The sequence below is a fragment of the Camponotus vicinus genome, unplaced genomic scaffold (genome assembly GCF_025532165.1).
Source record: "Camponotus vicinus isolate PSW18456_S1 unplaced genomic scaffold, iyCamVici1.0 SCAF_1, whole genome shotgun sequence".
Lineage (NCBI taxonomy): Eukaryota > Metazoa > Arthropoda > Insecta > Hymenoptera > Formicidae > Camponotus > Camponotus vicinus.
This window is the reverse complement of record NW_028141945.1, coordinates 5,413,213-5,436,125: the sequence shown is the minus strand read 5'-3', so window position 1 is coordinate 5,436,125 and position 22,913 is coordinate 5,413,213. Positions and strand designations below refer to the sequence as shown.

At 31.6% G+C, this 22,913-nt stretch overlaps 2 pseudogenes across 1 annotated transcript; one reads left to right on the top strand and one right to left on the bottom strand.

The window, feature by feature from the left end:
- The first annotated feature begins 1,177 nt into the window (after positions 1 to 1,177).
- Positions 1,178 to 12,170, top strand: LOC145975986 (uncharacterized; annotated as a pseudogene).
- A 1,336-nt stretch (positions 12,171 to 13,506) lies between these two features.
- Positions 13,507 to 22,640, bottom strand: LOC145963359 (proto-oncogene tyrosine-protein kinase ROS-like; annotated as a pseudogene). Its single transcript, XR_014436143.1, has 10 exons — positions 22,455 to 22,640; positions 20,853 to 20,994; positions 20,195 to 20,288; positions 19,728 to 20,054; positions 19,241 to 19,537; positions 16,863 to 18,312; positions 15,342 to 15,446; positions 14,942 to 15,159; positions 14,220 to 14,690; positions 13,507 to 13,959 (listed from the first exon to the last, which is right to left on the bottom strand). The product of XR_014436143.1 is annotated as a proto-oncogene tyrosine-protein kinase ROS-like (transcript).
- Between the last annotated feature and the right edge of the window lie 273 nt (positions 22,641 to 22,913).

The following is a 22,913-nucleotide window of genomic DNA, read 5'->3' as shown; positions in this document are numbered from 1 at the left end:
GATGCCAAAATGGACGTTCGCACCCGACGACGTAGCAGAGGGGAAAGGTCTTTCTTCTTATTAATATAAAAATTATAGCGAAGTAAAAAATACAGATATATTATTATTAAATTATCGAGTATATACAGTAATAATTTTATGATTAATAATAATTATACGGTAAGAAGTGCCGTACATTACAGTGGCGTGTATGACAATGTAAATGTATATTTTTATCACGGATATTATAAAAATTCGATGGTTAATAATCAGAACAATGAAGAAAAGATTCTAATCAAAACTTTGTTATATAAATTAGGTTATTATAACATATAATATATGAATAGAATATAAATTAAAAAATCTTTCAAATAAAAAATCTTTCGAAACCTATAAATGAACGAAGTATTTGCTGTATTTGTATGTAAAAGATAAAGTTGTTTTCTCTTCTATCTGTATTGAAGAGAAAAGTAAGATAAGAATAAAAGAAGATTGAAAATATAGATTTCAATGTTCCTATATCCGTAAACTAAAACTGAAAACTTTTATTATAGAATTTACTGTGCAAAGCCAAGCTGCGAATACTTACTTATTATTTTATTTCGACGGTTCCTTATAGTCCTCGCATATTGCGCGATGATTCATTTATTAGTTTTTTTAAATTTTTCTTAAATAATTAATTATATAATAAAATATAAGCATAATAAAATTAAAATGTAAGAAATTTTGATCAGATCATAATCCTAATATGAAAAGTATGATCGCACATGTATCAATAACGGTCAAAAGAACAAACAATTCCATTAAATAACATTAGAATAAGATATAAATAATAAAACCATAAATCTCAAGAAGTGAAAAGAAATTGTTGAAAAGAAGCTTTTTCTAAAGAATTTGTCATACATACCTACTCCTCTGATTTTTTTGACCAATCAGGACCGAGATGTCCCTTTTGTCCCTTATCAGTAAGCCAAACGCTGTGAGTTATTTCTAAACAAAATGCATGTTTAGTCTACGTCGAACGAAGTGCATGTTGCAGACGTATTGCGACTGTGCTACAAGTAGGAATAAAGTTTGTGCGCTCATATTCGATACATATTAATTATATATAAATATATAAACAAAATTAGTACGAAAGAAAATATAACATCGGTTGTTTTTTTTTGTAAATTCATTGAATTTTATAATATTTTTCACGATGGCTACGATAATACACTTGTCAGATGAAATAATTGCTTTAATTTTGGAAGACAAAAACATTAGCATAGAGGATATCGAATGAATCTTAAATCTACATGCAATCGATTACAGCAGATAACATTTAGTTACAAATTTTAGGAAAATAAATTTTATCAAAGGTACGTTTTTATTTATAAATATTTTAATAAATTTTTTATGTTTATCTCATATTTGGTCGATTTTAATCACTCAACGAAGTTCAATTCTATAAAACAATAGTAAAAATGTTAAAGTTATTACATTATTGTCTTATTAATTAATCTATTACGCCTGTCTAGTTTATTGTATATTGAGATAATATACAATAAACTAGACAGTATATTGAGATAATATTACGCCTGTCTAGTTTATTGTATATTGAGATAATAGATTTTTTTAATATTTTAAAATTATTTCAATTACGTAATGAAAAAGAAATCTATTGTATAATGTAAAAGATAAAGCTAAATGAAAGTGTTGTCACGATTTTTCATATTTTAATTTTAAAACTTTTAATAATGCGATTACTCATAAATGTTTTTATTTATAATAATATAAAGATATTCATAAAGATATTTCTTTTACATTCAATTGTTTCAAGAATATTTTATATTTCAAGATTCTAATTAACTTTTATAAATAATTATGTATTCTGGAATTCATAATATGACCGTATTTTATTCTTGAAATTTTCTGTTCAAATTTTATGATTTTTATATAAAGCACATTCAATCAAATTTATCTATTTGAAGATTGTAGAGATTAAATATTATTTTATTCTAAATTTTTCATCAGTTTTTATTTTTATCTTAATGGCATGTGTAAATTCGAAATATCTCTACAACACAATTACAATACAATTATAAATATAATTACTTTCCACTTGATTTCTCATTCAAATATGATATAAAATAACAAATTTAAATGACGCGAGATTATCGCAGCAAATGCATCTCGATATCACGTTGTATTTATGTGTGCAGCTTACTATTGATTACTATTGTGATAATTACAATTTGATTAAAAAAAGAGGAAGAAGTTACTTAGCACATTTTTTTACCTTCGATAGGATTTTCAAAAAAACAATTTTTTTATATTGTATGATCATTAGGAATAACCATCAAATGAAAAAAAAATTCGAATCATAAGACCATAAATTATTGTATATCATTATGATAGCTTATCTATCATCGCGGTATAGGGGCTTAAATCTGGAGAGGGGGGAAACAACTAATAGTATTTTATATATATAGTCACCCATTTATTATGGTCACCTACATATGTTAAGGATAATAACAATTATTTCTTTTTATTATGAGCTGTATTTATTTTTATTTTGAAGATGATACCTAGGTAGCAAGATAACGTCTAAAGACATCTTAATAACGTACTATGACTATGACGTAAAGATGTCTTTAGACGTTATCTTGCTATCTGGGTATCATCTTCAAGATAAAGATAAATACAGGTCATAATGAAAAAAAAATTTTTATTATTCTTAACATATGTAAGTGACCATAATAAATAACTGACTGTATATATAAAATACTATTAGTTATTTCCAGATTTAAGCCTTTATACCGCGTCAAAGTTGTAAAAGTTTTACTCTAGATACAATTATAATGTTCACTAAAGAGCATAACGAGATTTTAAAAATCGTATAAATGTTACCCATGATAATCCTGTTGAACAGAGGAAGAAGAATTATCGAAAAATGTGCAATTATTATTAGAAAAGGCTTAGAAGATAACGCAGTGATTAATATGTCCAAAAAACAAAGTAAAAATCTGAAAAACAAAATAAAAAATTAATAAAATAAAAAAATTAATAAAACTTCTTCAATGATCATAACCGATAGAAGCTTAAGTCTATATATAACTAATGTCCTATACATATATATATAATCACTATTTATTATAAGCACCCATATGTCAAGAATAATAAAAAATTAATTTTTTCAATACGAACTGTATTTACCTTTACCTTAAAGATAACACATGTTATAATCTAAAATTATGATGGCAGAGCACAATATGTAAGCCATAATATTTTATTAGTCACTTATTAATCATGAAAAAGGACTTAGGTATCATAGATATATCTATACTAATTAATTAATTTTGGTTTTATGGATGGAATTTTTTCTCATGGTTATTTATAATGGTTTTTATAGTTTTCTCTAATAGTTATTTTTAACACTTTTTATGATCATACAATAAAAGAAATGTTTTTTTAAAATCCTGTGGGAATCAAAAAACGCGCTAAATAGCCCTCCTCCTTTATGTATATTTTCTTTACACATATTTCTTTATTAAATAGAAAAATATATATTTATAATTTCTTTAATTTAGTCTGAATATGAATATGTATGTGTGTGTGCGTGTAAAAATATATGTGAAAAAGTATATCGTTTATAATTTATTGCTGATATTTGTTGTTTAACATATTTCTGGAGAACTTTTTTTTAATTTTAGATTTTTTTCGGAAAGAAGACATAGCAAAGAGAGATTGAAGGAAATTCATAATCATTTAGAAGAAAGTATAAAATATATAGAAAAATTGCGGCATTACGTCTCATTAATGTCTCACAGTAACTTATGCGGTACCAGAAAAATGAATTAAATAGTCTTTTGCGTTCCATAGCTGGAGATTCTATAATTTACCGTTTTATCTTGGACGATATAAATAGAATTTTTTCAACACAATTACTATTACGGTAAAATTGAATAAACCAAATTACCATGAACATTATAAATTAAAATAAATATATATTGTACAATTTAAAAAAATATGTAAATTTTTTTCAGTCACGATTCCAATTTGACAGTTACGTATAATTTTGGCTTAATTTATCATTGGATAAAACAGTATCGACTAATATATAAACAAAACATATTTATGTACATGCCGAAGGAAAAGCTACTTTTAGAAAGACAACTTACTATCATCGCACAATATTTTCTACCATATGCAACTTATTCAATCATTGATACATGGTTAGAGAATATTGTGCAAAAAGTACTATCTTGCCTAAAAGCTAAATATCCTAAGCATTCTGCATTCTCTCTATCTTCTGAGCAATTTTCTTTTTGAAGAGAAAACAACATCAATGATAACTTCTGGGAACCAACGAAATCGAAACAAATTATGTATATTATTCAAGAAATTATGTTTTCCGAAATAGGTGGTGTTCATTTATGTCATTTATTTGAAACATTGGATGTCAAAACTAAATATATAGATTATGTAAGTTATTTTATATTATATTAAATTATAATAATATTTTGTTATGCATTGCGCAAACATAACTTTATATCTTATAAATGTTCAAGATAATTTTTCTAATAAAATTTAATGATATAGATTCTAAGATATTATCAAGAATGTCTTCTGACTATTGGATACCACAGTATAGCTAGAAGACTTGGTTTACGCTGCTTTCTGCTCTGTGGATATGACGAAGATGATTTTGTAACGGCAATCGTATGGGAATCAAAGTAGTTAGTATACAATTTTAATTTGAGAGCTTTTCAATCTATCTGAAATAAATATATATGTATATATATTAATTTTTTTATTATTTTCAGTTATACAGAAGGTTGTCAATCGGCAGAATCTTTTTATATGATGGAGAAATCGTTATTGTATCCGTTAAACGTTGTTAATGGGAGTTGTTGCATTATGTATCCAATGGATCCATTATATGATATATCGGTAAGCAATTTTTTATATATAGTTTTCTTATTAATTTTAAGAAATAATTGTAGAAGATAACGATCAATTATAACTATTGTAAATAATATGTTAGTCAATGAGTCAATATTTTATTAGCAATAAGTAAAGTTCTTTTCATTTTCTTTTCTATAATTGAAATATTGTTTATGTGTCTATCGTTTTCCAGCAAATACAAAAGATGATGTTCAAGCTTCCGCGTTTCTGTGAATTGATAAATAATTATTGTGATATTCTTCACAATTTGAAAGTCAATAACTTGATGAGTTTCTTATCACGATGTTTAAAAAGTGATATTGAAGATATAGATATCGATTATAAATATCGAAATATTACAAATTCAATAAAGGTAGTGTATATAATATATCATGATTGTATATAATATACTATAATATATACGTACATGTACATGTATATGTATATGTACATATATGTATGTATACGATTAGTTCAGATATCAATATATAGTGATAACTATTTATATAATTTAAATCACATTACAATAATTATTTTTAAAAACACTTGACAAGAAGTATTATTTAAATTTCATTATTACGATATCTGTTATACGAGGTCTGTCCCAAAAGTATCCGGCCTCTGCGTATATCTTTGTCCTTGGGCATCCTATTGTGGAAAACAGGTATTTAATATTTAGGGTGGACCTTTAGGAGTTCCCCCACCAAGCGATACGACCCAACAGCTGTTCAGTCGGCAACGTAGGCAGTTGTATAAGCGTCGAAAACTCCAAGCGTCGCATTTCACAATGACTGAACGAATCGAGCAGAGAATTTGTATTAAATTTTGCCAAAAACTTGACCACACATGTTCACAGTCGCGTGATTGCAAAATTCGTTCCACGAATGTTTAAAGGAAGATCAAAAGAATTCTCGAATTGAAATTGCCGAAGACATCCTGGAATCCATCAACAAAGATCCTGAATTGCTTAAAAGGATTGAGGTGATGGTGTGTGAAAAAGGAAGTAGATTGAATTACGGCAAATATGTACAGTTTATTTTACATACAGTCCAACACTTAATTCTAATCGCGGGTGCCGGTCGGAATGCTCGTCCGTCTGATCGCGTCGCATGCAGGCAACCGAAATGCCACACTATTCTTTTTGCTTACGTATTCTAACGAATCGGGCTATGATTGTTACAAATTGCCAAAGGTTTAGGCGGAAAGGATGAGCATCTTCCGTCTACGGAAAAGCTGGGTATGCGAGGCATATGTGTGAAAATCTTATTGTTTCAACACGTTCGGGTTCGCCCTTGTAGACTCGAGATTTACGTGCTATAATTTTATCCTTTTCCTTTATGGCTTTTCCTTTCGAACACACATGTGTGTACGCCACAGTACCCCCTTACCAGTGATAACGCTCGTGAAAAGAAACAATGTACTGTTGTTCGAAAAAAAATCTCATTCGCGTCGATTTGTACGTGGTGAAGGTGACACTAATTATTACGATTACATATTGCTTATGTGTTAGCCAAAATCGGGCATATACCGCGGACTTATTTAAATCCGGCCTGTAAACGCTCGGGAAAACGGATCGATCTTCCGGCTCGTGACGTGAATCGATTTCCGTTCTCGTTCTGTGTCAGTTGAGGTTGGGGTTCGGCTGCAATAATCTCTTCATGGATGTTGTTTTCGTGGACTTTTTGATCTATATGTTCGGATACGACGAAAGCGGGCTTCAGTCGGTCGATCGTGACTCTTACGTTTTTACCTTTGATCTTGATTACGAAATTCTTGTCGCCTCGTTCGATTACCTCATATGGTCCGTCGTAGGATGGTTGAGATGATCCTCTTGCAGCATCGTGGCGAAGGAATACATAGGGTGATGACGAAAGTTCTTTGAATATAAAGGTCCGCTTGGTGCCATGTCGTGTAACCGGGCTTGGCTTGATATCGTTTACGCGCTTTCTAAGACGCACGACGAAATCTGAGTTTGCCTCTTGATCGCTAGGTAAGAAGAATTCCGCGGGTAGACGGATTCCTGTGCCGTAGATCATTTCGGCTGCCGTCGCTTTCAGGTCGTCTTTGATCGCCGTTCGTATGCCCAAAAGAACGATGAGTAGTACCTCTATCCAGTTCTCCGTCTCGTGACATTTTATAGCTGCTTTCAATTGTCGATGCAGCCTCTCTACCATGCCGTTTGTTTCAGGGTGGTAGGCTGCCGTTCTAATATGTTTAGTGCCCAGTTTAATGCATTCTGTATAATTCTCTGAATAGGTCGGATTCGAATTGGCGTCCTTGATCAGATGTGATTCTCAAAGGCGTGCCAAAGCGAGCAATCCATATAGAGATTAAAGCTGATGCTACAGTTGCCGCTTCCATATCAATGATAGGGATAACTTCCGGCCAGCGGGAGAAACGATCGACGCACGTGAGGCAATATTTATATCCTTGCGAATAGGGCATTGAAATAAGGTCGATGTGCACGTGTTCGAATCGTCCGGCCAAGCTTCCAAAATCATTGACGGGTGCAGACACATGTCTAGTTATTTTGCATCGCTGGCAAGGGATACATTGCCGTGCTCAGTTCCTGCAGTCTTTGTTAATTGATGGCCAAATAAAACGTTTGGTTATAAGCTTTTGCGTAGCTCGAATACCTGGATGTGAAAGTCCATGCAACGAGTTAAATATGTCGCGCCTCAGGGGTTGAGGGACATATGGTCTTACCGCGTTGCCGGCTACGTCGCAATAAATGCCATTATCGCAGTCGGAAAAATGTATTTTCTTAAGTTTTAACGCAGTTTTAACGTAGTTTCGGATTCTAAAATTCTACCTAACTCGGGATCGTCTTCTTGCGCGGCTCCCAGAGTTTTATGATCACCGTTTTCGAGATCGTTTCAACGCGAGACAATGCATCGGCTACGTTGTTGTCTAAACCTTTAATATACCGAACGTCTGTTGTGAATTGTCCGATATAATCCAGATATCGGAATTGACGTGGCGAACATTTGTCTAAATTCTGATTAAACGCGAAAATAAGCGGTTTATGATCCGTGAAAATAGCGAAATTTCTACCCTCTAAAGCATGCTTAAAGCGTTTGACTGCGCTATACATAGCGAGTAGTTCGCGATCGTATGCGCTATATTTTTGCTGTGAAGGAGATAAAGATTTGGTAAAGAAACCTAAAGGTTGCCATTCATGGTTTACGAGTTGTTGCAAAACTGCTCCCATTGCGTAGTCTGATGCATCCACGGCGACGCTAATCGGCGCGCCCGGTACAGGGTGAGCCAACATTGTGGCGTTTGCGAGAGCGCGTTTCGATTCGATGAAAGCGTTTTGCGTGCGATCGGTCCATGTTATAGGCGCGTTGCCTTTTTTCGAACCTTTCGTAAGTTCGTTCAGCGGTTGTAAAATTCTAGCGGCCCCAGGAATGAAACGTCGGTAGAAGTTAATCATTCCTAAATACCTTCGGAGTTGTTTTATCGTCGCGGGTTCGGAAAATTTTTCGATTGCTTCGACGCGCTCGGCCAACGGTTTAATTCCGTGTTCGTCAACAGTATACCCGAGAAAAGTTATTTCGTTAACGCCGAAAACGCATTTCGCGGGATTTATAATAACGCCGTATTCGCTAAGACGTTTAAATAAGACTTTTAGGTGTTCATAATGCTGCGTCTCGTCTTCCGACGCGATAAGGAAATCATCGATAAAAGCGTATACGAAATCTAAACCACGTGTAATCTCGTCGACGAATCTTTGACACGTTTGAGCAGCGTTACGCAATCCAAACATAGTATTTAGTGCCTCGAAAAGACCAAACGGGGTCGTGATTGCCGTTTTTTCGACGTCTTCGGGCGCTACCGGGATCTGATGATATGCTCTCACCAAATCAACCTTAGAGAAAACCTATTTTTTATGCAGGCGCTGCGCGAAATCCTCAATGTGCGGCGGGGAATACCGATCGGGAATGGTGCGAGCGTTGAGTGCACGATAATCTCCGCAAGGTCGTAAGCTGCCGTCTTTCTTCGGTACGACGTGCAATGGGGATGCCCACGGACTCTTCGAAGGTCGAATGACTCCTTGTTCAATCATGAGGTCGAATTCGGCCTTGGCTTCCTTGAACCGATCGGGGGCGAGGCGGCGAGGTTTACTATAAACAGGCGGTCCTGGCGTCGTTTTAATGTAATGTTTCACGTTGTGTTTTACCGTCTCCTTTCGAAATACAGGCGGTCGGGTGAGTTCGGGGTATTCAACCAAAAGCTGATGATACACCGACTTCCCGAAAACCGTCTTCACCGTGACAACTTGAGCGCTGGCCGAATGCCCGGTCGTTGACAGACTCGTGATCGAATCGACTAAACGTTTGTTTCGCGGGTCAACGAGCAATCCATAATGGCTCAGGAAGTCTACACCGATAATAGGCGTACTCACGTCTGCGATCACGAAACGCCATTTGAAGCTTCGGCGAAGGGAGAAGTCCAAATCCACCGCGGTTGTGCCGTATGTCGCTATTGGCGTACCGTTAGCTGCGAAAAGTTCATATTCGCATTTCTTCGTATTTCGCAACCTATTGCGAGGATACACGCACACATCGGCGCCCGTGTCGACGAGGAAAGAAATCTTAGTCCTTCTATCAGTCACGAAAATGCGGCGGAATCCAGAATCGTCGTCGAGTGCCGCGTTCACGGACGACTCTCCTCGTTTCCCGCCTTCCACTTACACGGGGGTCGGCACTTCGTTGCGTTGTCCTGGAACTTCTGATGATACCAGCATATTCCCTCTTGATCACTTCCACCTTGCGATAGGGCCCTCCGGCCACGAGATCTACTGCGGGGTCGATTGCGTCCATGCGTCCGCGAAAGAAAACGCCGCTGTGTTTTCTCGATCGCGTCGATCTTCAATGTTAGCTGCGCAAACGCAGCTTGCATTTCGGTCGAAACCGCGTCCTTCGCTACCGCTGTAATCCGTTCTTGTTCCGGTTTGATTTCATGGATCCGGTCAGCCATTTCGACGATGGCGGTAACGTTTGTATCCGCGGAAGCTGCCAATACTCGCTGGGTACTTGCCGGCAAGCGACTCTTCCACAGTGTTATAACGAAATCATCAGGTATTGACGAGGTCGTAAGTTTCCTGAGATCGCGGAAAAATTGCGAAGGTGTCCGATCGCCGATTTCTTCGCTCTCTAATAACTTCCGCACACGCGAACTATCCGATTCGGTCAACCGCTTGATAACTTCATTCTTAAGGTGTTCGTATTTTTCGACTGCTGGCGGGTTCATCACCACATCTTCTACCTGCTCGACATATTTCTCGCCGAGGTTCGCGATGACCACATTGAATTTCGTGTCGTCCTTCGTGATGCGCGCGGATGCGAACTGCGCCTCTAACAGTCGAAACCACAAGGCGATTTTTTGCGGCTAGAATTGCAGAATGCGCAAATTATTTTGGCTTATAATGCTGATAGTTTCGTTTTCGGCACTGGCGTCTATGGTTACGTTCTTTTCCGGGAGCGACATTTCCACGCGCACACGCACTTCACTCTTCGCGAAAATTTTTACTAATTCCCACGTTCACCTCTATACACGAACGATCACGTCGGGGTCACCAATTGAGGTGATGGTGTGTGAAAAAGGAAGTAGATTGAATTACGGCAAATATGTACAGTTTATTTTACATACAGTCCAACACTTAATTCTAATCGCGGGTGCCGGTCGGAATGCTCGTCCGTCTGATCGCGTCGCATGCAGGCAACCGAAATGCCACACTATTCTTTTTGCTTACGTATTCTAACGAATCGGGCTATGATTGTTACAAACTGCCAAAGGTTTAGGCGGAAAGGATGAGCATCTTCCGTCTACGGAAAAGCTGGGTATGCGAGGCATATGTGTGAAAATCTTATTGTTTCAACACGTTCGGGTTCGCCCTTGTAGACTCGAGATTTACGTGCTATAATTTTATCCTTTTCCTTTATGGCTTTTCCTTTCGAACACACATGTGTGTACGCCACAGGATTATTACTGGCGATGAAACATGAGTTTTATGACTACGACCCTGAAACAAAAGCACAATCTTCGCAATGGGCGACGAGAGAAGAGCCTCGACCCAAGAAAGCGCGTCAAAGTCGGAACAACATGAAGGTAATACTCACTGTTTTCTTCGACCAGGAAGGTGTTGTACACCATGAATATGCTCCACAAGGTCGCACAATAAACAAGGAGTATTACTTGGAAGCTCTTAAATGATTGCGTGACGCAGTGAAGAGGAAACGTCCGCATTTGTGAAAAAGTGGGAACAGGCTGCTGCATCGCGATAACGCTCATTCATCTCACCTGATTCAACAGTTTTTGACTAAACACGGCATTGTCCAACTTCGTCAACCTCCGTACAGTCCAGATATAGCCCCGTGTGACTTTTGGTTATTTCCTAAATTAAAACATCCGTTGAAGGACAAAAGATTTGACGATGTTAAGAAAATAAAGCGAAATGCGACGAGAGAGCTGTTGGCTATCACAAAAAACGACTTCTAGGACTGCTTTCGCAAGTGGGTGCACAGTTGGCAGAAGGTTATTACTTCGGAAGGAAACTACTTTGAAGGCGACGTTGTTCATATCACTCCGGAATAGCTCTTTCTCATGATACAGGCAAAGGTCGGATACTTTTGGGACAGACTTCGTATACAGGATAGACTTAACATCGTGAGAAGTAAACCGGAAATAAAGAAAAAAATTAAATATACTATTGGTATGATCGTAACCCACTTACCGAAACCATATTTGCCTTCGACTGAGAAATGTAATTCTCATACTGGTGTGATAATTGGGTGGAATTACAAATGTAAAGCTGCGTTCGTACAAAAAAAAATTAAAATCTGTAGCTCCACATCTCAGCGAATGTTGTGAAACTCGGCACATGTGCTTCTGCAAATGTTATATTTACAAATCAGGCAATTCCAGATTTATCTGTCAACCGCACTATATAATTCTTGCGGAAAATAATATAGTATGTTATGCACCACAAGGTATGTATAAAATATTAGTAGCATTCTCTCTTATAAATTATATATGATTTTTCATCTCTTTATACATGCGCATAAATATATAAAACATTTTTTTTTATTTTAGATACTGTATTAAGTTGTCCATCAAAATGGATAAATAATGTAGAGATAGGACGATACTTTTCTCATTTCGAAGGCACTCATTACGTACCAACTGAAAACTTGTCAAAAAATTATCCAACTGATATCGCTATTATGCACGAAGTACTTTCTGATCGGTGTGTACAATAAAATTTAGGATTTATAATATACGTAATATACGTTTTAAAATTATACATAAATAATTTTTTAACTTTTTTCTATGAGGATATTGTGATATTGTACATATTGTAGATATTGTAGATATTATAAGATTAAAAGTGCAAATATTGTATTATGTGTTAATATTGTATTATGAAAAAATGAAATATGTTAGAATATAGAAGAATATATGTAGAATTCTTCTTTTATATATGTGCCAATAAATTTTTGTGAATGCAGCTTAATCTTAACTAGTCAAACTTTTTTATTGATAAACTAACTTGAATTTCCACAACAGTACTCACAACAGCGATTTCCAATTTCGATTCGATGATTTAGCACTCGTCATGTGCAATGTGTTATACAATTCTATAATTAAAGATAATTAAAAATTGAACCAAATAACAGCTAATAAGGCGCGGAATCTGATGCGCGGTACTCCTATTTCATTTAATATATAGTATTATTTAAAATATTAAGATATTTATGAATTCCGCGCAATAATTCTTTCCATCTTTATTTTTACTTAAAATTTATAACTTGTGGATTTATGATTATTAGGATACTGTAGTATGAAGATTAGAATTATTCGGGAAAATGTGCTCGCCAGATTATTGAGAGATACTGCATCGTTGTATTTGTGCATCGATTATGAAATGATTTATATAATCTCATATGTTATTTAATATTTCTTATGATGCATAATATCATACATATTTGGTGATCTTTCGAAATGATTGACCGTAATTGTGTGTAAATATTATACATTATTAGCATTATTAAATAGTTAGTGGAGATATAGTTAGTGGGATAGAACAATAAATGTTCATTTTTACAACTGCATACTTTTGTAATCATTAATATAATTTGAATATATAGTAAGTCACTAAATATAAAGATAAAATATATGTATATACTTATCTCGAATGATGTAAAAAATTCAAACATGATAACTATTATAAATTTAAAAATAATTATATTATTATATTTATATATTCACAACTAATTATAGAGGATATAATTCGCGTTCCCTCTTTCACTCATAAATTTTACAATCAGTTTGTAATTATCGGTCATATATAATGTCGAAAATTAATTATATTTCCATGTAAAAAAGAAATATTTTTTATACATATATATATAATCGCAATCATTAGGTTTCGCTTCGATTACTCAAAAACACAAATTAGATATATCATTATATTACGTTGTTTACAATTATGAAAACGGATGTGATATTTTTTAATAACCAAAATTTTATGGAAGGCAAGATTAAAAAATTTCTTTTATCTTCATTGATAAATCTAATATTAAAATTAAAGCTGAAAATAACAAAATCAATTTAGAAATATTCTAGAAATATTTTTCCTACATTAAGATTTATCGAATCGTTTGGAAAAGAAGATAAACATTAATTCAATTATATCGGCTAAATAGTATCGACTGGACTCAGTAAGGCATCTTCTATGTTCTTTCTTAATGCTATAATATTTTTCAGACAAAATTTGAAATTTGGTCTAGCATCCGCTGTACTCCAGCAACGTAGCATCAACATCTGGTACAATGTTGACGGACAATTAAGAGTCATCGGCAACCTGCCTCCAGCACGTACATAATTTATCACTTCTTCATTGGTCTTGGCAACATAAGGTTGCTCACCCAACGATGTAATTTCCCACATTAATACTCCAAATGACCAAACATCGCTTTGAGAAGTAAATATTCTGATCATCAAAGATTCGGGTGCCATCCAGCGAATAGGAAGGAAACCTTCTCCTTTCTAAAACATGATTTTAACAAAAATTTAATTTTCTGGTTCAAATTGTTCATTTTTAATTTTCTGGTTTCAAATTGTTCATTTTTAGAATATGTGCAAAATGAAAAACGTTCATTTATCTCTTGCTATATATAAATAAAAATTATTTATATTCTATATTACTTAAAGAAACAATGCACGATACTATTATGATAAAAAAATGGAAAGTATTTTCAAAAGAATTCATTTTTTAATCATTAACTTTTTTTAATAATTGTATTTACCACGCGATAATAATCATCCTTGTAAATATCTCTAGCTAGTCCAAAATCTCCAATTTTGATGACACGATTCTCGCGATTTCTCGAAGATACTAAACAATTGCGACACGCTAGATCTCTATGTACGAAACGCAACTCTTCCAAGTAGCAACAACCTCGCGCAACATCTTCGCACATGGCGAGCAAATCCTGCAAACGCAGAGCATTCGAATCTGACGCTTCCAAATTTCGACAATCTCTCAAATATTTTAACAGATCTGTTTCCATCAATTCCAACACTAGTAACGGAGAATCCCCATCTAAACAGACGGCCAACAATCTTAATATATGTTTGTGTCGAAAATGATTCATAAGCTTGGCTTCCTTTAACAATTTCTTTTTCTCATGGAAAGAACCATCTTTTCGAAGCGTTTTTATTGCAACGGATATCTCTGTGCCCGATCTTTCTAAGTTCTTCACATTTCCTTGAAATACCTGCGAAATATTTCACACAAATTTACATGCGTACTTCATTAGAAAATATATAGTTTAATGTCAAGTAATATATTATATTTTACTTTATATTAAATAATTCAACGAAAAATATATAATAAAGTGCATGTTTGTTTTCTCATCTAAATTTTATGTTACTTATAATCTATTATAAAAATTCATGTAATTTATATCTTGATTAGAAAATACATATCTGTTTTGTTGAAATATTGCTTGAAAAAATTAATTTTTACCATTCCGAATGCGCCGCTACCAAGACGTTTTGTAAATGTAATTTGTTTACGTGCGATTTTAATTATCGCACATTCATCCGGATTATGATGTAACATAGAACTGTAAATCATATTGAATTGAGTGTTTCGGCAAGGTACTTCATGTAGAATCGCCATTTCTGTATCGGTCATTGTTGAAGACAAAAATTGTTCATTATTACCTCTACGTTGACGAAACACTGTTATAAAATTTCAATTTAATTATGTATTAATATGTATTATAAAATCTTTCGTTTGTTAGTAAATTTATTTGTTTAGTTTTATATAAGTAAATTACTATTTTCAGTAAATTTTTAGATATTAATCAGATATATATGTCTAATCTACAATTCAAGTCGATACCTACATCAAATATACTTACAACAATAAAAGTAGCAGATGCAGATTATAGTAACTATAACGATAAAACTTAATATCAATGATAGATAATATTTTGTCTCTGTTATTCCAGAAGTGTTCGAAATATCTATATTACACAAAAATATAATTTTAATATTTTCGTGTGTGCGTTTTATTTACTTATTTCTACTATTAACGTTATTATAAATCAATTAATAATAAATTAATAATAAATTAATTAATTTTTTAAATTTTGTAGTCTATTCATAAAAGCTAACATCAATAATAAGTAATATTTTTTCGCTGTTATTCCAGGAGTGCTCAAAATATCTATATTAAGCAAAAATATAATTTTAATATCTTCGTGTGTGTATGTTTTTACAAATTTATTTTTACTTATAACTTTATTACAAAAATTTAATTTTTTTTAATTTTAGGCCTATTCATATCTAAAAAAATTAGCACATAATATTATAATATCTATGCAGCACAGAATGTTACAACTACTTTGCAACAATATTGCAAATTGCAATGCAACATTACGACAAACATTGTAGAAATATAAATTAACATAGTATGAATTACATATTAGCAATATGATATTTATATTTTGAAAACATTGTAAAAGTATAACACTTTTTAATTTATCTATAAAAATGATGTAATAATATATTTTTTTATATTTGTATATATGCGATAAATTTTACTTTTTTGCAGAAGTCAAATGAATTAATGACACAGAAATAATATCAGTCCAGTAAATATAATCCTAAGTTAAAGATAAGCATTGTTATTTTTTTATTAAAATATACATAACATTTTATATCAATGTTACAATATATTTTATGATATATTTTCACTTCATATACGATATTAATCTTCAAAGATAATATATCTTTTTATTATATTAAGAATAGATACTATTATATCTATCATTATATTTTTCTATGCATTTTTATGTATTTTTCACATGCAAATATATATAATTATAACGGATTTTTAAAATTTTTAAATAAAAATATAATTAGTAATGTTTAATTAATTCTATAACTAATATTTATATGTGTATAAAGTACCCATTATAAGAGTATATAGAACATTTAAAATAAAAAAGTGATTCGTAAGTAAGAGTTTAAAGTAATTTTGTATAAAAATATAATATTTTATGTTATATGATTATGTTTAAATATAATTTTGCAATATATTTTCTTAGATATGATTATTGGAAACTTCTATTTATATCAAGCTTTTTAATTTAATTATATGTTGCCAAGATATTTATCCATCAAAAACAAAAATATTTTATACGTAATATTATTAAATGGTTGCAATAACGTTGCAATCTTTCCAATATATTACACTGTAATATTGTAATATACAATAGTCCATTGCAAAAAGCGGACATCTTAACTTCATCACAATTTTATAACAATGACTCAGCAGAGTTTCGCAATCGATTTACAATATTGCAATGTTTCAATTAAATTATTCTTCAATATATCTGCAACTTTATTGTGCTGTATGGGTATCTTCGTTTGCTTACCAAGTGTTGAAAAAATAAATCTTTTATCAGCCAGCCATGTAAAATTTTCCTCATATTCGGGATATCTCAATATCAAGCGAAACTTGTATAAAGTTCCCGATTGTAAATTTCCGATATGATATATTGCTTCTTTGTTATAATTCATTTTAATATAATTCGTTGTTTGCCACTTTTCTGTTGCAATCTCTTTGTACTCTAGTGTAGAAAAGACCGTTTGAGATCCGTGAAAGATCCGTTTGAGATGTTTGAGATCCATGAAATGTCTAAACTATTTATGTTGGCCCCGTTCAAAGTAATATTGTTTGGTTCTGAGTATATATGAACGGTTTTGCTTAAACTCTCGTTGTAGAAATCGCTGAAATTAATTGGATACACACGCACGTATATCAAGTAATCTTGTACTGGTAGCGACAAGTTAATCTTTGTGAAAAATCTGCCGTCTGCCATACGTTTCGGCATATTGATCAATTGTTTGCTCCTTTGTTGTGTGCCGTTCACTAATGTAACTGACTTCCAATGCACTTCGTAGGTCACGGCCACGCAGTTCACTTTCTTGAGTGGCATCCAATAAACTACTGCTATAGTAGGCGTCAAAGCTAGAACACTTATGTTTTCAGGTGCATTAAGCTTGCCCGAATTAGTTTTTATTGGTATCACATTCGAATCGAATGGATTTATTGATAATTGATCAAAGTAAAAATTGCTTAAAGTAAACTTCAACTTGTACTCTGTAAATGGTGTTAAGTTCTGAATCTCGTAATATCGCTCGCACGTCTGCACATTGAATTTCTCAGACTTGTTGAGATTGTTGTCTAAACAGCTTACGGAGATAGTATATATAGTAGTTGGTAAACTATATTTTTTGCATTCACTCTTTACAACCGGCTCCGGAAGATTTACAATGATGTTGTTTGTCGTTGCAGTCACGTTCTCAAAATTATAAACTTTTTCGTCAGGTGTCAGACATCTCATTGGAGGATACGGTTGTAAAGATTTATCAAAAGCGTAAATATTATAAAACACATTTCTATGTGAGCTTATTATTATCTTTTCAACATATTTCTGTGCATTTACGCTCTTGAGACTTGCATATTTCTTTTTCAAAACGTAGAGTATATGTTGAGACGAATTATATGCTAAAATGTAAATGTTTGTTTTGTCACTCGTTATAGATCTGAAGTAGATGTTATCACTCATCTTTCTCCTGCGTAAAATCTTAGTGCACATAGAAACGTTAATGTCTGTCACAAATATGCAATTATCCCTTAACCAGTAAATTAACGGCTTCTCATTATTCGTGTTATCAATTGTATAAAAGAAAGAAGACATACCATGAAATAGGCAAAAGGATGAATTTATCTGAACAATTTGCTCATTTTTTCCATCGAGATCATATTGCATCATATAATATACATCATTCGTCAAATTGTATGATATGGAATATAAAATTCTAAAAAATATATAATTATTTTACTCACTATAAAACATTATTTTAATAAAAACAGAAACTTGTATGTAGTAAAAAATCGAAATTCTTATAATTATATAATAACTTATTATTTTTTTTTTTAGTTGATTTTAATTATAAAACGTAAAATTATGGAAAAATTACAAAAAGAATGACCGCAAAAATCGCCCGTTTCGTGGACCTCGAGTTTTGATACGATTTTGGTGGTAAATGATTGTATATCATCAAACATTCATCCCCTAAAAATTTCGAATTGATACCTTTTATTGCTGAGATATGAAGGGTTGAAGTTGGTATTATTCACGAATGAAGGGTACGCCATTTTACACGTTCAACACAAGATACTTTAAGGTTATTTCTAATAAACTAAACCAAAAAATGTTTTTGATGGAAGTTGTTCATGTGGTAGGAGACTAATTCATCGTCACCTTAAATTGACTATAAGTCAAAATTATGAAGGTCATTTAGAGGTCAACTTGCGAAATTCAATAAAATGTTTTTCAACTGATGTCGGATACCTGCCTCTGCGGTGACCTTCACAATTTTGACTTAAACGTCGATTTAAGGTTACGATAAATTAGTCTTCTAACAGATAAACAAATCTTATCTGAAACATTTTTTGATATGAGAAATAACCTCAAGGTATTTTGTGTTGAACGGATAAAATGGCATACCCTTTATTGATGTATAGTGACCAATTTAACCCCTCATATCTCAGTAATAAAAGATATGCTCAATCTGAAATTTTCAGAGGATTGATGTTCCATGATGTACAATTATTTACCGCCAAAATCGACTCAAACTTCGATGTCCACGAAACGGGCGATTTTAGACCTGTTTTTGCGGTCATTCTTTGTCAATAAATCTTTAATGGAAAATTATTTTTTTAGGTGAACGGTAGTAAACGTACCTCGTAGACAGTAATATATTTATATAATGTTTAGCTTTTGTTTCAAAAATCTCATCCAATTTAATTATGCCATTTTCCCACATTGTTAAGTCGAACTTTACAATGGATGCCTCATATCGATCATTTCTCCAATATAGATTTCTTGCAACCCAGTCAAGGCAGAGATCATATAGATAATGATCAAAGCTAGCTATTTTTGTGATATTATTTTCATTAATCATCAATGTCATTAGGTCTTTTTCGTCACTCCAATAAATTCTATGTTCTTGTATGGAAAAAGCGGCATCTATTACTGATCTGAAAAAAAGGAGCCAACTATAATTATAGAGTAAAAAAATTATGGTTGAGATTTCTAATTTTATAGTTATTACTACTATAATGTTGATAATAATAAACTTGTGCATAATAATAATAACTTTAACTTTATAGTTAGTGTTAAAAATAATTTATAATAATTATAACTATTTTTTTTAATCAGTATACATACTTTGACGTTAAGAAATTAGTAATGTTTGAATCTACGTCCCATATTTGGATACCCATATCTGTTGTGAGTAATAATTTAGGTACTGGATTTTCATGTATAGTCGACACATTGATTAAATCCGTGTAAGGACCAGCAACAATTTTAGTATGCGCACGTACTCGAAAATAATATGTCGTGTTAGATGTTAAATTGTGCACCGTGTGCTCCAATTTTGTAGTTGTGATATTTTTATCGTCGCAGGTTTGAATCTCTTTTAAGTCCTCGATGAAAAAACAATGCACTGTGTACCCTTGTATTATTTCGTCGGTAAATTCAGGTTGGTTCCATCTGTAAAAAAATTAAATTTTAGCCATTTTATATTTAACAAAATTATAACAGAATTAACATTTTGATATATTTATGTCGTCGAATTTAAAAAAAAAGAGAGAAAAATGAAAGAATACAAACTGAGAATTTAGATTCTTTACCTCAATGTCACAAAAATGTCGTTTACTTTTTTTGTGAATTGATTGTCGAATTGTACAAATGCTCTGAGAGATGTTGGCTTGTTCAAACTGCTTTCTAGAGATTTTAAGATCGTACATATTAATATAATTATATATAAGATTAAGTGGATTATCTCAGTAAATCAGAAAGAACAATTTAATGTGAAAATAAAGGAAAGAGAAAAAATAAATGTAAACTACAAAATATGGAAATTAGCACAGTATTGATCTTTAAAAAAATAATATAAGAATTTTTTGCGTCATTTAAGGTTTAGAAAAGTAATCGTTAATCCATGGCAAAAATGAATAAATAACTTTTAATAAAATAACAAGTACTTTTCGAAAAATTCCTATAGCTCAAAAAATCAGAAGTATAATGTTTGCGATTGCTTTAAAACAAAGTAGCAAATTAATAAAATTTACTTTACCTTAAATTATGACAATTCTTATGTACAATGTTATGTTTATATTATGCTTTTCTATTTCTTTTTCGAACGGAATTATATAGAATTTATATTCTTCTCACTACTAGAAAATATTTTTAGATTTGATTTCCACTCTCTCTTGAATTTAAATTCTATTTACACTTTTTCGTCATAGATTTTGTTATTAATGTTTTATACATTTTTTTGCAACTTACCAATAGATTCTGGGATGATAGAAATATTTGCAAGTGTAACTTCATCGACTTCTCGCTCATTTCTCACAGTACTATCAGAATGATTCCGGTCAGATTTGAAATTTAGTATATGATGATTACTTTTCTCGGACATTGAAATATCCTTCATAAAGTATAACATACGAAAAGAATTAAGTATATATCGTTGAAGTGGATGTTTCTGGTGCTATTTAAATTATATAAATTACAAAATTAAACGAAAAATTGCCATTCGTTTTTTGTTTACTTAATAATACCAGTTTAATATATACCATTCCTAAATGATATATATTAAATGCGTTGTAGTTTTATTCAATCGTAAAATCTATTTTTATTTATTTTTTTTAAGACATCTTGTATATCGAACGTAACTCATATCAAAAAGAAAATCAATCAGTAGGTTAACAAGAGTCAATAAGGATTCATAACAGCTTTTAGCAAATAGTACATACAAGCGAAAGTGTAGCTCTTTGCAATTATTAAAACAATTTTGTCTAACGATTTGATTCTTTCATGATAGGTTAGTTAACTCATCTCCAATTTTACCGTAACTCAAATTTCTTTTCAAAAATTTGCCGATATTATTAAAGTTTTATTAATGTTTGTACTTCAAGAGTAAAAAGATTAAAAATATTGTTTTTTACAGTTATTAAATATTAATCATAGAATTATATAAATTCTTTTATTTATAACCTTGTCAAATTTTTTCTCGAATGTCGTTATATTTTTAACACAAACAAATCCTGGAAATGATAGTATAAACCGATAGTGTAAACCGATAATGCCTCGATAAAAATATGTGCATATAATTATATATAAATGGATATATGTACAGTGAAAATTAATATAAATTCTAGCAATTGTTATTGAATATATTGTCGATCGAAATATTAGCGTTAATAGATACAATTTGAAGAATGTTTGATGAATGATTTTTTTATTAGACAGATTTTCTATCTCGATAGCTCTATTTAGTAGCTCTGTTCCGTTATATAATTATCCTTAACACAAAGAAATGATGCTAACTTTCTTAACTTCATAAAATAAAATCTACATTAGTATAAATCTTACTATATATCAATAAATATTATAAATATCATAAATATCTAGAAAGATAAAGGAATTTTAGAAATTGAAGAAAAATAACAAAAATCTGTTGAAGTGTCATCGTATGTATATATTAATGTAGCAGATAGTAGACAGAAAACTTCATTAATTTTAGAAATTGTTAGTTTTCGAAATAATAATTATATATATATATATATATATATATATATATATATATATAGAGAGAGAGAGAGAGAGAGAGAGAGAGAGAGACAAAATAATACAATCAAATTTTAATATATCGTTTTAATTAAATTTAATATACTATATAACATCCATTTGTAAACAAAATTTCGAAACCTTATCCATCTTTTTTTTACAACATCGTACATACTTTTTTCTTTTATATTGAATTGTTTTATTTTATCTTATCTTATTATGGGTAGAATATATAATTTGTTATCATTCATTTTTAGTCACACTACTAACTGCAATAACATTCAATTATTTCTTAATCAAGCGAAAAATATCTCTTACCTGTGTGAAATTTAAATTCGACCACATGGAAACACTTTCTTTCTGGATGCTGTTTGAAGTGGTATAATCTTTCGGCATAAACGTGATAGTTGCCTTTGTCAGTACTAAACCTTTCAATAAAACACATAACATTGTTCCAAACATAATTTGCATTTTTCGTAAATGTTTGCACTCAATCGGTTCCTGTTGAATCCTCAGTTAGTTGTTTTTCCCACTCTACTAATTCTGATGTGCTAATCGAATTGATATTAATTCATATATATATGTACATATATTTTCGATAAATTCTTTAAAACTCAGTTTTAACGAATTGCAAGTTATTATCTTCTAATATTATGTTTTTAGATTTCTCTTTATATTCGCGATCACAATATATATCTTAAAATTAAATTAGGAAATTTTTAGTAAGTAAATAATTTTTATTCTTTTAGGAGAACAAATGACGATACAAAATGATAC